The sequence below is a fragment of the Dromaius novaehollandiae genome, chromosome 3, assembly GCF_036370855.1.
Source record: "Dromaius novaehollandiae isolate bDroNov1 chromosome 3, bDroNov1.hap1, whole genome shotgun sequence".
Taxonomy (NCBI): domain Eukaryota; kingdom Metazoa; phylum Chordata; class Aves; order Casuariiformes; family Dromaiidae; genus Dromaius; species Dromaius novaehollandiae.
In genome coordinates, this window is record NC_088100.1 from 105,387,512 (window position 1) to 105,403,678 (window position 16,167).

General features: G+C 38.7%; 1 protein-coding gene across 11 annotated transcripts in view; it reads right to left on the minus strand.

Annotated features, from left to right (window-relative positions):
• ESRRG (estrogen related receptor gamma) overlaps positions 1-16,167 on the minus strand; it is a 412,544-nt gene that overhangs the window by 312,817 nt on the left and 83,560 nt on the right. Inside the window, exon 2 of one of the 11 annotated variants that reach the window (XM_064509697.1) lies at positions 14,933-15,083. The exons of 9 other annotated variants lie outside the window; for them this stretch is intronic. The gene's annotated coding sequence lies outside the window, so the exon portion shown is untranslated. Of the gene's footprint in view, positions 1-351; positions 758-14,932; positions 15,084-16,167 lie in introns of those variants that run through there. One more of the 11 variants, XM_064509696.1, reaches the window with a different exon arrangement.

A 16,167-nucleotide genomic window follows, 5' to 3' on the forward strand; every position in this document is an offset into this window, starting at 1 on the left:
AAATGGAAGGAATCATAAAAGGAAGTAATCATTTTTAATTTAGGAACAGGGAAAACAAGGCAGGAAATAAACTTGCCCAAGCTTGAACAGTGATTCTCTAGAAGTGCTGAGAATAAAACCTAGAACTCTAAGTCAGAAAACATCATCCTTGCCATATTGAGCATGTGTAGTATAACCAAAAACTACATAAACCTCTTTATGCCACAAGCTACAAGTAAAAATGTCAACATGAAAGACTGGGAGAATAATTCACTTTGCAGTTCAGCAGGGTTTTTCTTTTTCTTTTTTTTCTTTCTTTTTTTTTTTTTTTTTTGAGGTTGCATGTTGGACAGATTGTTATACACAACTCACAGAAGTGTTCCTTTTCAGAGACCTTCAGGCACTGCACATTCTCGTCTTGACAATGGGTGCTGAAAACCCTTGAGAAAGGAAAAGGAAAGGGATTTGCGTCTGATGTCCTGAGTGAGAGCTTTGAGCAGCTGGGTAAAACAGGGCCACAATCAATCACCAGCTTCAAGAAAAATCTAACCTGTCAGATGTTCTTCTAAATTAAGCTGTTTGGAAAATCTGGATCAACTTTGTTAATACTTTCAGCATAATCAAAATCAGGTTTTGGTGAAATGATAATCCTGCCCTTCTCATCTTTTTCTATGAATGTTGTAGAGAAATTAAAACATATAATAGTTTTCAATGTGTCTTGCAGGAAGAGATGAAGACATAATATGGCTCTCTATCACATACCATTTGATTACAGCAGGGTTTGAGAAGCTGATATGCCCTGATGTTTCACAGATGTGATAAGGCTTCTGGAAAAATCACTAAACATCTGAGCTGCTGGAGGAATTTATATTTGAATGAGAAAAAAAAGAGAGAGATATACTATGGGCATCAGGAGATGTGTATTCTCCTAACTCATGAAAGACTGTAATTAGAAAGAGTTTTGATACTATGCTATAACCTGAACAGCTTAAACTCTCCTTGATTTTAGTGAGAATCTAGAAGTCTCCAAAAAAACATGGAAGGGACTTGAAGTAAGTATGTGATCTGGTATGATCAAAGTCACAGAGCATCATTCATGATCAGTCCCCAACAAATATCAGACAATGTGCATTATGTTAGTTAGAATTTTTATGCATAATGTTAACATTTAATTATACAGCAATAATTGCCTATCATCAATACAACATCAATAATACAGGTTAACACTTTTTTAAATTGGAGTATTTAGCAATGCCACTAAATATTTAAATACTCTTTAGCACAGAAGGCAAGGGAACCTTAACAATGAGAACTATGAAGTATTGTTTGCATTCCCTGGTATGTATAAACATACTGTCAACTCCCTGCATTTTCATTTAGCATCAGAAACAGCTTTCCAGGGATTTAGATGCTGCTGCAAGTGTCAATACTGATATTACTATTTATAGCACTATAAACTACATTTTGAGTTATATTGGTAAAGTTAAGCTTAGGTAGCACTTCTAGCATTAATACCTTAATATAGAAATATTGCTATAAACGTAGTTTACAGTTTGGAACATAAACACAAATTTGGTGTTACTAATAAATCACCTTCTGGATTGCCTGCAAACACACTGCCAAAGTGTATCTTATGTAATACACAACAGAACAAAATGCAACCATATAGATGTATTCAAATTTCCCATCTTTAAGCTGTCACTCAAAAACTTTTCCTGTTCTTTTTTTTTAGGTTATTGATCTCACTAGCTTGTGATAGCATTTCAGTTTCGTTGAGCCATTTTTAGCTTTCACTTCTTTTTTTAAAAGCTAAGTCAGGGCTCATATGATGCAATCAATTTAGCTTTTTCAATTAGAAAAGAAAGTTAAAAGAAAACCCTAGGACATGAAAAACTACCCACACTTTATCGCTGTCTTTTTTCTTATATATCAATAGCATCCTTAGACATAATGTATATTGGGTCTAACCCTGATATATGTGGTTAGACTTACATCAACAGCAGGATGATTCCATTAAATTTTACCATGAGGCACTGTAAGATTTTACCAAAGACTGTTCATCAGGAGGCAAATTGGAAAGGCAGCAAGATACTATATGCATGTTCATAGCTGGGCGCTTTAGTAAAGCCCTGCAGCAGTGGGGCTGGGCTGCTGCCCAACTTTTGCTGTAAGCAGCCTCATGCGTCAGTGTACTTTTGCAGGGATTACTTAGGAGGTTGGGTGTCTGGGCCCTCCTCAGCCGCCCTCCTATCCAGGGCGCTCTGCAAACACCAGGATATAGGCAGAAGTGTGAGGCTACTCACAGCATCTCTCCCTGGAAGTAGGCTATCGTGCAGAGAGCACTGCTCTGTTCAGAGTCGGAGGAGGAGTGAACGAGATTCAGGGTCTGAATCCAATGACACAGGGACTTGAGGGTTACATCCATGTTGCTGGAACTAGCTGTGCATTTTGCATTAAAAAAATCCTTGGACAAAAATAATTGGAACAAGAGCCAGAATAAAGGACTAGTCCCTCATCTCTCTCAATAAGGCCTCAGGGGCCTCAGAGTTAGGTTCTCTTTTGCTTACTTCATCTCTTTCTCTGTGACTTTTACATTCATGTCTGCATGACTACTAGATGCCAGACACCTCCTTTTAGATGCAGCAAACCCTAAACTGAGCAACTATCTGAATCTTTGCCTGTGTGCTTAATCTCTAACAGGCAGTTTTTGTTACCGAGGATATGGAAATCAATTCATATTCTCACATCGTGTTCTGGCACTTACTTTACGTCACTTGGCTTTTCTGTAGGCACTTTTGGTATTCTGAGGGAAAAGAAAGGATACGTAGTTTGGACCAGACAATCTGACATAGCTAATGAGAGAAAACAGCACTGAATATCACATAACTGATGGTTTACTCAGACTAGCAGCTTGTGCTTCATTTCAGGTTCCTCTTTGGCTTTAACTCCAGCTGTTAATCTGATCAATCACCAGATCATTGGATCACATTTAACCAGATTTAGCTACAAGTTTTGTTTTATTTTCAGTGTAGAGATATGCTGTGCTTGAATTTAGTATGTATAAAACATACATAAGTTCCAGGGAAAAATCTAGCAATGTTTAATTTGCTCACCCAAGAAGAGTATTTGGAGATAGAGAAGACAGAAGATACTAAAACACAGTTAAAACCTGCTCTTCTAAATGTGATTTTTTATTACCTATTCCTTTCTTTTCCTTAAATTTAAACTACACACGTGTTTTTTTAACCCCATCATAGGCAGCCACTGCTAAAACAACTGGTAATAGACAATCAGTAGACCTGAATAGTTGGGGTGATTGTCTGATTATTTAATCAAAACTGTTTTTCAGGTACCTCATTAGGGTTTTAATGGCAAATGGCATCAAGCAATTAATCAGAAAACCTGCAGACACTGGATATCTTGTCCTGAAAACCTTGTACCCTGCACACACGTAATTCTTCTGAGCATATGCCAAGAGGAAGTGCAGTTTGTTGTGCTCTATTGGTGGCTATAAGGAAGTTCAATGTGTTTGGGAACCGGTGGATCTCATAACTAATTGCCAGTATTGCAAAGGATTGCACAGAGGGTAAGCGGCAGTCACACCCAGATGTGATTTAATGTAAATATTGTGGTGATGGATGAGCAGTGTGGTTGTGGTCATGGATCCTAGAGCGGTTCTGAACCTTATCATCACATTTTCCTTTCTGTGGAGGGGCAAGTGGGGGGTGGAAGAATCTTTTCAATACCACAGAGAATTATTCTTAGTGCTAGCAATAAGATTTTTCTTAACCTCATTACTGGTACTTCACTTGTTTTACTAGTAATGAGTAATGGAGGAAAAGGTAGGCAGAAGGAAGTAAGGTGGAGTGTGAGCCCTCTTTTAAGTGAGAAGTGAAAAGATAGTAATTCACATCTAAATGGTGGCCTAAACTGCTTTTGGGTATCTTGCATGTGCTTATTTTATTTGCTAGAAATTCATTTTGCTCCTAAATACTGTTGCAGAGATTGGTATGAACACAAAGATAAAGCAAGGTCTTTAGAAACAGGAAAAGGCACTTTGGGTTTGCACTCCCTTAATCCCAGAAATAACTGGGCATTGCATTCATCCCTCAGTGCTTGGAGTTTGCATTGCCCATTCTTAATGCAGGTATGAACATGTATTATTATAAACATATATTTTAAAAACAATGAGAAAGTGATGAATTGGGCACTTGCAGCTTTCTCGACAGCAGGGTGAAATGGTAGCTACGGTGACCAGGGGATGTCCTGGTTCCTCCTTGCAGAAAGGTATTCAGTGCACGTAGTAATTATTCATCCATCTCGTTCACACTAAAGGCATCGGCAATGCAATTTTAGCCTGATAATCAAGACCATATGACAAAAACCAAGGCCATTAGGGACCAATTTCAAGTATTCTCTGCAAGACAATGATTTTCCAACTGCACTTACATATGCTGAATAGTTACTTCTGCATGACCGCACCTGCTCTCATTTATGTAACCCTCCATCCTCTCCCCTTTTTCTACCCCTTCTTTTCTTGTAATGCAAAGACGGAAAGTTTCAAAGGGTTGCTGGATTCCTCCTAGAAACAGATTTGATTTATTTATATTTCTGGTTGGCCACATGCTGTGAGCAAATAAGAATCTGGCAAATGTAAAAGTTAGTTTGTGCTAATGTCAGATCAAATTCCACCCTCAGTGGACTTTGTGGGGCTGCATTAATGTAAATGAGAGTAGAATTTGGCCCAACACTTTCATTCTCTTCCTATATATATTCAGATTAAATGAATATTTTGAACAATCTCTTCCTTCCTCTACATACACATGCATAATTCTGCCTCAGTTAGATTCTAATCTCAGCTACAATGGTGACTTCATTGAAGCTTTCTGCTGGGTTCATGCTAGTGCTGCACATCTGAATGAGATGCAGCAGGACTATTTGTTTGAGTGAAGTGAGCAGGATAGGGCCCTTAGTCTCTGGGTCAAGTTTGCTCTACTGGTAAAATTTTGTCTCTTAATTGCTTTCTGCTTATTTCTGACTTTACCATTTCAGTATCAGTGACATAATAATGTTGCCTTTGAAAAGAGTGTGGTGTCACTGTAAATCGAGGTCCCACAAGATTAAAGGCTTCAGTTGCCAGAGCGGAAAAAATGCCAAAGTTATTTTAAAATGCAGAGTATAACTCAAAGACTCTAATGTGTTTTAATTTAAACACTCCTAAGGAAATGAATACACCTTCCAGCTTTTTCAGATATAATTCAAATAATAAAAGCAATAATAATCTCCATTATTCATGATGTAACAACTTTTTCTGGCAGAAAATAGAACCTATAAAATTAGTGAGTAACAAGTAAAAAAGCCAAGACTGTATTAGGGAATGATCCCATAATAATGCATGCTAGATCCTAGTCCTGTAAACCTTTATTTGCATGAGTGATCCTGTCTCACACAAGAAGTGCTACAAACGTTAACGGGCAATCCTTACAACTGAAAATTATTCATGAATTTGAAACAGAGAGCATAGGATCAGCTTCCAGCCTTCTCTTCTCTGGCAGTGATCTATCTCCTTGCTACAAGGCCCCCTTCAAAATTAAAAATAAAACAAAAATCCTATGAAAACCAAAATACATGTATGTTGGGGACGAAGATTGAATGATGCTGTGTAAGACAGCAGAGAATCTCTAAGGCAGAAAGTAATGATCTGGTAACTATGATTTGTGGCCAGAATGTGTGCACGTGAGTTGCCAGTGATCATGTGCCTTCCGGCCTGTGTCAGCAGTCACGGTGTGCCTTCCTGCCTACGTGTCAGCAGCTGCGGTGGGCCTGTCCTGCTGGACTGTCCTGCCCGCCTGCTGGGCATCAGAAGACGCCTCCTACCTATCACAGGATGCCACAATGCCAAGGAGATACTTGGAGGAGTGGCTGAACTTCATGGCTATATAACCAGCCATTGTGTTTTCAATAAAGGCTTTCTTGCACTACTCTTCTTGTGGTCCGTGTCGTTTTATGCCACACGTGTATTTCTCAAAGGAAAAAAAAAGGTTCACTAATTCATTATTAGAACAAGAAGAAATACTCATGGATCATGTCCTTGCTCATACGTATTCTAGGCCAGTATTTTACTTGTATCCTATAATAATTTAGGGCAATGACATCAGACAGATCAATGTAGCTGCATCCTAGTATTGAATTAATTTCACAGTATTATTGGTGTCTTCTAGAAACTACAGTAGTGAATCCAAAGAGGGAGAATCTTGGCTTGCTAGCACTAGTCCTAATTTTTGATGGATATTCATCATAGTGTCCAGTAAAAATGATTGTATGATTTCTCAGATGCTTGGCTGTGAGCATGTCCTTCATCTGTGTCTATCACAAGTAATATTACACAGATACAGACACTTGCTAATACTTGGGAATAACACGAGACTGGGAAGCAAAAGAAAATTCAAGAGAGGGAAGGCTACTGCTTTTTTTGTTTTTTCCGCCGTATGAGTCTCCAAAGACACACAGGAAAACCAATCACACACATGTAAAGGAATCAAAACCAAGAACATCCTGAGGTTGGTTAAGATTGAGATCTGTTTCCCCAAATTTCAGGGGCCTTACTGAAGTTCTTAAAAGCCCTCCACCAACTGTTTTTTTGCCATGGCTTCAAAAGGAAATTTACCTAGGTGGCATTTTTGCGGTACGTTTCACGGACACAATTTTCTACCTCCCAACAAATACCAATATTGCTTAAACTTCATTTAAGTGTCTTAATTCAATTGAACCCAGAGGTCATTGACACCTCAGTAATTTCTATTTAAATCCATTCAGCCAAAAATAAATAAACAAAAACAAAACTGGAACAGAATCTCCTCTGGAGATTTTCCTCATTTTAAAAGAAATTACCCTGCCTGACTTTTTATAAGATAATTATTGCAATTGTTTTGCCTAATGAATATAGTTTGAGTATTATAATGTCATGCTATGCATCTTGAATAAGGAACAATTAACGGAGCTTTGTTCTCTTGACATCCCAGGACACATCTGAAAAGGAAAGCTTAGCCCTAAAGATTTGTTTTTCTGGCTAAAAAATTTATTGAACGTAACAAAGGTAGGATTCAAAGACATGACTATGAACCATTTTTGTCAGAAAACAAACCAGGGACATATTGTTAGTAGAGATCTTAGACAGATCTGATCATTTCATTCCCTAACCATTCCTACATACCCAAAACATACCGGAAAATGAAAGCTTTTGCTTCCAAAGACTATGGGCTTGATCAGAGAACAAGAGTTTTACATATGTCATTCCACCGCCTTCAGTGGGATTACTCTTGGTTTATATCAGCGTAAGCAAGAGGAGATCAATTTGCTGATATTTCAGTTTTCATCGAGGTAACAAAATTGATCTTTATCAGTTTTCACATAGACTGTTGGGGCAAAATTCTAATTTAAATTACACCAACATAAAGGTGAAGCAATGCCCTTGTCTCGTTCTTAAGAATGCACCTATAATAAATGGGAACATTTTACCTTATTCTTTCTACACTTCCATCCTTCAGAAACGTATCTCCTGCTTATGCTCAAAGACAACAATTTGCCTGAGTTAGTGAAAAGGATATTTGAAGAATGGAGACCTATTGTGCCCAGAGACACCTATCTACTGCTCTCAGGGCACTTGAATCTCAGGGAGGATTTGAACATCAAGAGGTAAGTAATCCATTGTACAAGACATGAGAGGAATGACAGATTCTTCCAAAATCATGGGAAAGAGCAATATGTGGTGTTTCCCTGAGTCGCACGCCATGGAAGATCCCCGGAAAAGCCACGCTGGGCCAGTGCAAGAAACTGAAACCACCCGGGAACTGGTCCTACCTCACCCTGACTACTCTGCATCGAAGGATCATGGCACCTCATAAGAGGTGCCCAGCAATCTGCAGAATCAAGGAGGAGATTGGATCAACTCTGTGAAAATCAAAATAACACCTTACCGCTGTCACCACCATCACCTGAAGTTCATTACAGCTGAGGACTAGAGTCGTCTTCAGCTATACCTCTAAAGGTAAAACTCACTGTCAGGTTATTGGCATATTGCTGGATGGCACCACGGTACTTTCCAATGGGAACATTTATTTTCAGATGTCCCAAGCTGGAGTGTAGAAGTTCTCAGTCAGCAAAAAGGACAGAGGGCTACTGAAAAAGTTCCTCACAAATCTCACTGTTAGGCTGTGCATTAACTACTTTAAATCAAGAAGAATGCAATCTTTGGGGAACATGTTTTTGTGTAGCCATGAACAGGTGTCTCACCTCAATAAAATTTATGAGAAAATGACCACAGTACCTTTCAGATTTACTCTTTCTAACCTAGAAAATAAAAGAAAGCTAAGCTTGTCAGTTTGTCACTGTTTTCCAGCTCTGCACTTGTAAAAGAAATAACATTGGCAGGGAAATAATACAAAAATGTATCACACACACAGGCTGCAGGAAGATATAATGTTATTTTACATATTTGATATAGAGCCTAAATTAAGCTGCAGAAAAGGGGCCATGAATCTTCACAGCTTCATTATAAAGCCTACCTAAACCTCAAATACAGGAAAATACATTTCATAAACAAAGACCCAATAGGATTTTAATAGTATAATAAATTTCACTGACGTTCACCACTAATCACATTTCAAAATATATTTTTAAGAACAAAGTTCATTCAACACAAACCCAGACTTAGAAAAGGACAGTAACATAAGCATATGTTATATCTGTTACACTTACTTGCGCCCATCTTTGACTGAATTCTTCAAATTTTCACTTTTAATAAGGTTGGCTATAATTTCATAGCAGTAAACAAACACTTTTCCTTGACCTCTCTTTTCCTTTCCTGGGATATGGGCTCAAGCTGTAACAGTATTCATGGACACAAATTTTCAAAGTAAACTGAGAAGGCAAAGGGAGGGGTCAAGCCTTTCTCCTGTCACTATGAAACAATGCTATCTCCATTCTGTCCCTTGGTATTGTCCTCCTGCTCACCAGCACTCAGGTGCTGCCTTCACTTCTGATCACTGCCCGTCCATTATCCACATCTAAGGGAATCAGAGCCACTTTATTCTTTCATGTATCTCCTGCTAAAGAAAAGTTTCATGTAATTTTACAGAAAGGACACCATTAGTTGAACTTTCTCTATTCTAAGAAGAATTCTTTTTCATGTTTTGAATAATGCTAGAGATGGTGAATTTATTTTGCATGGTGTTTCCAAGTTATGGGGAGAGGTATTTTTCTTGAGCTTTTTTGTTTTCTTTTCTTTTCTTTTCTTTTCTTTTTTTTTTTTTTTTGGATGTAACTGCAACTTTGGGGAGGAGAGAGACATCTAAGAGCTTGCCAGCCACGAAGGGTGCAATTCTCTGGGAAGAAATTAAAAACACGGGAGCACTCACATTTTGCCATATGTATGGCAACTCCAAACCAACGGGCCTTAGCCCAGAGCACTCTGACAAATGAGAATGTATGCAGACCTTTAAAGAAAGCCTCAGTTGTGGCTCATTAAAGGGTACCTTTTCACTGCAATTCTCATGTCAGCTTGAATTGTTATATTGGCATCTGACATTACAGCATCTAAGTGCTGTCAAAACTGGAATAAGCTCACCAGCTCATTTAACTAAACCCATTGAGGGCCTTCATACAGTAATACCATTATTGACCTGGGTTGAATTCAAATGCTTTTGGAGTGCTTGATATTTATCCAAATTATGCCCATTGAAAAATCCCTGGCAGAACAGCAGATAACATCAGATTAAAATGTATCATTATAATTACTTCAAAGAGATGTCTAGTATAGAAATAATTAGGTTAGTAAATATTTTTAATTAAATTATGATTTTTAAATTGTGTTAAAACTACAACTTGCATCTATGGACTTTGCAACAAAGGCACAAATCCTCAGAATTCAGGGTCTGAATATGAATATTCAGGTTAATCTAATACAGTTGTTATACCATTAACTTCAGTGACGTGATTCCAAGTTTACACAAGCATAATTAGGACGAGAGCCAAGATTCAGCAGATCAATAAAAATCTTTCCATGTGCTGCAACTGGCATGATAAGGCCCTGAGAAAAGGCCTGGGATCCTAGCACCATCTCACCTAATAAGACTTCTCTTATCTTGAGCTCTATATCCCTAAAATAATGGTCCTGCTAATGGCTTTCATTCACCTAACAGCCAATATGAAAACCAGGCAGGTATGAAACCAGGCAGTGATCAGAAAAAAAATTAAATGTAGGCATAAATTCAAATGCTTTTGATCAGAAATATTCAAAGAATTTGATAAAAATCTCCTGAAGTTTTGTACCACTTTTACCTTTCACTGAGATTTCATAAGTTAGCTGCATAACACAGGCAGTGAAATAAATAGCAAAAGTAAACAAATAAAAGAAATTAGGCCAGTCGTACTGGTTGGGATTTCTAAAATGGAACATTCCTTGCTGATCAATTCAATGGATTCTTTCTGTTAATGTAGGAAATATAAGACTGCTGCTTAAGACCATAATTTACATTTATAATCCTCTTTTCTTTAAACAACAGTTTGACACCTTGAACATAAAACTATGTTTTACAGATGCTTTCCTCTTTTAATTGAAATCGTATCTCAGGTCGAGATCACCACTTTTCTTCTGCTTCTCTAACCTCTTCTTGCCCAAAGGCCTGTAACTTGTGAATTATTTAACAATCATATTTGCGGCTGAAAATTGATTTCTGAGAGAATCCATATTGATTGAGATATGTGAGACTAATGAGTTTGAGGTTAAGGTGTTTAGATATCATTATCTCTGATAGTCTTGAACTAGAATCTTCATATTTTTGTGTCTCTTGTCAATACTCAGTTTTATTTTATACCTCTGCTTCAAGCTTTGTTTATGTACTACAGTAAAGAGCTGGGATGAATAAGCATTTTGCACAATGTCTGATGCATCTCTAGTAGGCTCCCAAACATCTCTCTACTGTGATATGCCACGGTACCAAGCTGGCACAAGCAAAGCTTGGCCAAACTTTCACTTTAGCCAGCTGTAAAAGTAGGAAGCTGGTATGACCTGCTGGCCCTCATGTAAGCAAAAATGGTTTATATAGGCTGAAAATCTGTCTCAGGGGGTGAGATGTGCATACCAGAGTGCTTACACTGCAGCAGGTCATTGCAAACTAGGGAGCAGGGATCCCAGGCTGTTGTCTAGCTCCTGCTGTGTGAGACCAAGCTCTACAGAGCTGCAGCTAGGCTGCCTTGGGTGCACACAGCACCTCACCTGGAGCTGCACATCAGTCTGAATACTGGGGAGAATCCTTTCCTACAAGTGCAGAAGAGCAGCAGAGCCCCTTTCATTTCTCTAATTACTGGGACTCGAGGGAGGGAACTCCTGTTGCAGGTCTGCCACTGAGCATGCTGGTTATCCTTCTGACCCTCAGTCTTTTTTGACATGGTAAGAAATAAGGAAATGATGTGACATCTTACTTGCATAGTACACTAAGAACCTTACTGCTAGCCTCCAGTCATCCCTCTACCCATGTACAGGGAAACGCGGTTCTTTGGGGCACACTCTACCCATTGGGAGAAGAGGTACGTTTTAACAGTCTTATCTGCTACAGCTAAATGGAAACTAAAAGTAATCTATAGAAACAGAGCATTTTCATGACTTTCAACTATGTATATAATACTACCACAAAAAACCTGATATATAGGAATCTGACCCCAATTGCAGCATCTCCCAAAACTGAACATCAGACAGTTTGGAGACCTCTGAAATAACTGCTAAGTTGCTTCATTTTTCCCTCAAAAACAGGGGAAAATTAACCTGCCATAGTGCTGGTCTGTGTCTTTATGTTGCCTGGTGACTGTCCAGAGTATTCTCATTCAGCTCCTAAAAGCCTTTAGTCTTCTTATGTGAAGAACACTAATAATCAACTCAGGAAGGTTAATACAGGGCCACCGGTATATGTGGTACACACATCTGGATATCGATGCTAAGTCCAAAATCCATGAGTCAGTGCAGAAGAAAACTCAAGCAGCTCCAGTACGAATCTATAAGTTTTGGAAGTGGCATGATTGGGATGCAGGTGTCCTGTTGCAGGTCACAGCTCTATCAATGCATGCTTGCATACTTGGCTCAAAGACACAGTTCAAGGCTTTATATTTCTGCAAACCACTCTTCTCCTTCACTGTAAACACTCTTGCTCTCAAAAACATCCAAAGCAAGCAACCACCAACAACAAAACCCTCCAGAGTACTTGACCTTGGAGTTAGATCCTTTTGGGTTAGTTTTGAAATGAGCTGCATATATGATTTAAAAAAAGATACAGTTCTTTCAATGACCCATCAGGAAAACAATATTTTTGGTCAACGATCTATTTTTATTTCTGCTCTGTTGTTTCTTATGAAGCCTGATGACAAAGACCTGTCATTCAAAGCTAGTCTATGCACTCTGAATTAGCATTTTCAATTACTTTCTCTCGGTGAAGTCCACTACAGATTTGTTATCAAGTTTATTTTTGTGGGTGAGTGCCCTATTAGAGGGAGCAAAATACTTTCTAGGTTACTTTTGCCTACCTTCTCACATGTAAAGAAATATAATACAAATTTTCAAAGCTTCTTTTTAAAAAATTATCTGAAAGTTAAAATAAGATCTATGAACTGCACTTAAGTATTTAAGATGTGTGTTTAAACTGTTGACTTCATCTATTTTAGTTAACAAATTTATTTTATGTCACTCTTAATCAGCAGAGGTATATTTTTGTTACTATTATTGATTTTGCAGCCATGCCAGTTAATGCTATTATCTTGGATAGTACATTCTGAACAGTTACCCTTACAGACATTTTAAATAAAAACAAACATCAATTGGGAACTCAAAATGAAATCAGATCACTTTATGAACTTGAAAGAACAACCTTGATACTATACTACGTAGCCTTCTTTGAATGACCTGTCTTTTAACCTAACTTCAATGGTGCACAGAATGATCTGGATAAACTATGGGAGGAAGCGAGTATACTTTTATTTTAATCATACCAAATTGGCATACTGAATTCTCTAATTATTCTTTTTCAAATGAGGGACTCAAAGTTCCCATGATAGATTGGTAAAGACTCTTAGAAACCATGAGGGGAAACATGATCTAAACTTGAAGATGGGTATACAGGCTTTGTCAGTGTTAAGACACATTAGCTATGCCTGGCCTAAACTCAGTCATTCTTCCTAATCAAGATGAAACAACCAATAGATCCTCAGACGGAACTTTTATTCACTGGAGAGATGTTGAGTAACTGCTATCATAGTAAGTTAGACTTGTGGAAACTCAGGACTATGCAGGATCACATTTTTCTTGAGGGTGGGTATTGCAGCAGCTACCTACCTTCACTTTGGTGCTCTGCCATAAATCCCTACTTTTTCAGTCTCTTCAAATCTTTTTGTTCTGAACACCGACCTCCTCTCACAACAAGGTGGGCTGTGTGTTTTTGACGATATAAAATATTTAGGCAGTAGGCAAATCCACCAGTTTCATTTCAATCCCCACAATTCAACATGATCTCCAGAGAATAAAACTAGAGCCAATAATAACAGAAATACCAATAGTAGGTTATATAGTTTTCACTTGACTAGAAAATATCCAAACGGTATCAGATACTCAGGTCAGTCAGAAAGCTTATCTGCAGGAGTGATACTCTTAGAAATCACCTCCTTTCACAGATCCACACCCTCAAGACGATGTAATTTTAATGTATTTGGAGTTCTAGATGTTAAAAGTCTGTTAATTATGGGCTCATTTAACAAGCTCATACACATGCCTTGTCAGAAAAGGAACTCATCTGAAAAGGACTGCAGGAGCAATGGTAATATTGTGGGTGAATCTACTAGCTATCTGGACTGATATTTAACTCAAGGAAATGTGGGTGTTGCCCTTGAAGAGCAGATTGAGTTCAAATTAGTGTTTCTTTCCTCATTGTTATTTCTTGTTTTTAACCAGAGAAAGAGGAGAAAACAAAATTTCTCAGCTCTTTATTCTGCCTTAATTAAGTGTATGAGAAATTAAACAAAAAATAACTTCTGCTCTCCCAGTTTCTTTCTTCCCCTAATATTAGTTTAAGCATAGCGGAGTGCCCTTGAGCTGATCGCAGCTCAGTATTTCAGACTTATTAATTTGCTGTGTGTATGTGTGTGTGGGCACGGGTGCGTGTTCAGAACATTACATCCTTTCTTATACAGAGGCAAAGCAAATCCACAGGCCTTACAAGATAGACATGATCTCATGAGGAGCATGAGGTCTTTCTTTCTCCTCAGGTCAGAATGAAAGTAATGTCCTGCACTATATCACGAGGAATGCGGAGCACCTATTTTCTCACCGTTCATTCCAGAATAGTATGGGACTAATTAATAGATGGGAAAGGGAAAGTAGGCAATGTTATTTGTGGCGCTAATTAAGATATGTGGCAGAAGAACATGTGGACAGGCAATTTCTTGATTTTAAAGGTTTGTATAGCTAGACAGTTTTATTAGTCAACATTACGCTTTTTTTAGTCCTCGGCTATGTAGTTTTGAGATATGGACTCCGCAATTAATCTTTCAAAGACTGATTTTGATTTATGTGAGAGGGAGACGGGAGAAAAAAAGCAGATGTGCATTTTTAAAAAAAGAAGCTTGTTCCCTTTAGTTCCTGGTTACAAAATGAGTTCATTGATTTGATCTTTTAAACATGTTTCTATATCCTCCCCATTTCATCTATTACTGAAGGAGGTGGGGAAGTGAATCTAAATGTCCTTTCCATTTAATTCCCCACAGATTTAAAATGCAAGGAAATTCTCACAAAGAAAAAGCTTTGGTCTAAAAGACGAGTTCATCAGCACATAGGAAGTCTGTGGCAGAAGCCCAGAATAGAATCCTGTGTGTCCAAGCTGCATTGAGCAGCAAGCACAACCGTAACACAACTCACCTGCCTTCCAAGAGCGGCGTCTGCGGAGACTCTGCTCAAAGCGCCACGGTAACACGTTCCCAGACACCCTTATTTTCCCAGCCCAGCATTGCTCAGATTCAGCGTCTTTCTTTTTGTTCAAATAGAAATGGTCAGTTTTCAAAGAGAAAGCCTAGAAGATTTTAGTAAAAAAAAGAAGTGGGGGGTGTATATTTCACATAAGAACAATGTTCACATATTTAGGAATTTTGAAGCTAGTAAGTACTACACTTTTGGTCAAAGGAGTGACAAATTTGGTGAGACAGACTGTTCAAAATCTAGAAAAATGCTCTTTCAATCCTTTATTTAGAAAAATGAAGTCATGACCCAAATACCCTAGGAGACTCTCAGGTACCTCAAACTACATACCTTTTAAGGCGATACAATAATTCAAGACCTTTCCAATGCAAATCCTGATGTATATTAACTGTGGAATTTTTATTAGTGTCTCTACAATGTACCCAGTCATCTGGTGCTGACTAACTCAATGCTCTGCAAGGACAGGAAGCTCTGCTGAAGGGGTCCATAATACATTTTGCAACAACGGATGGAAGCAGAGGACAAGCATTCAGCAATTTGCCACCGTTCAGGTCTTAAAATTACGAGGCTGCTGCTTTCCATGCAGTTCTCAGCCTATCTGTGCTAAAATTAGTGAATACTTGCCACCTTCCTCCCCTTCCTCCTTGGGGTGCAGAGACACAGCTGAACCTACCGCTTCCTGCCACAGAGACCACAAAGAGCTGCTTCTCGTTACCAGCGTACACCTGGGTCCGGGACTGGCTCTGCACGTTACTGCCTCCACTGCAACCTCCGGCCCACCGAAAGGGTCCCCTTGCTTTTATTAGCTCCCCATTTCTGCTCTGCAGAGGCAGTCGGAAAGCGCTGCCTGACATGCTGCTTCCCTAGAAGATGGATGGATTTGGGCACAGGGATGCAAGGGAAAGGTGGGGGGGGTGATCTCGGTTGCGGATGTTAAATAAACAATTTTTTCTTACAACAAACCCTGGCACCTGTTCTCACCATGTCATGGCCTGTGATGACTTACTGTCCACCAAGCATGACCAAGCGATTAGTGGAGCCGTGTCGATGGATCTCAACAGTAATGGGGGCTCTCTTTCCATTTGCCTTGCATTGAAAGCTAAGCGCTCCATTGGCCTGTGCATTTTCAGCTTGATGAATTCATTATTCCCCATCTTTTTTTCCTTCCTTTCTCAGAC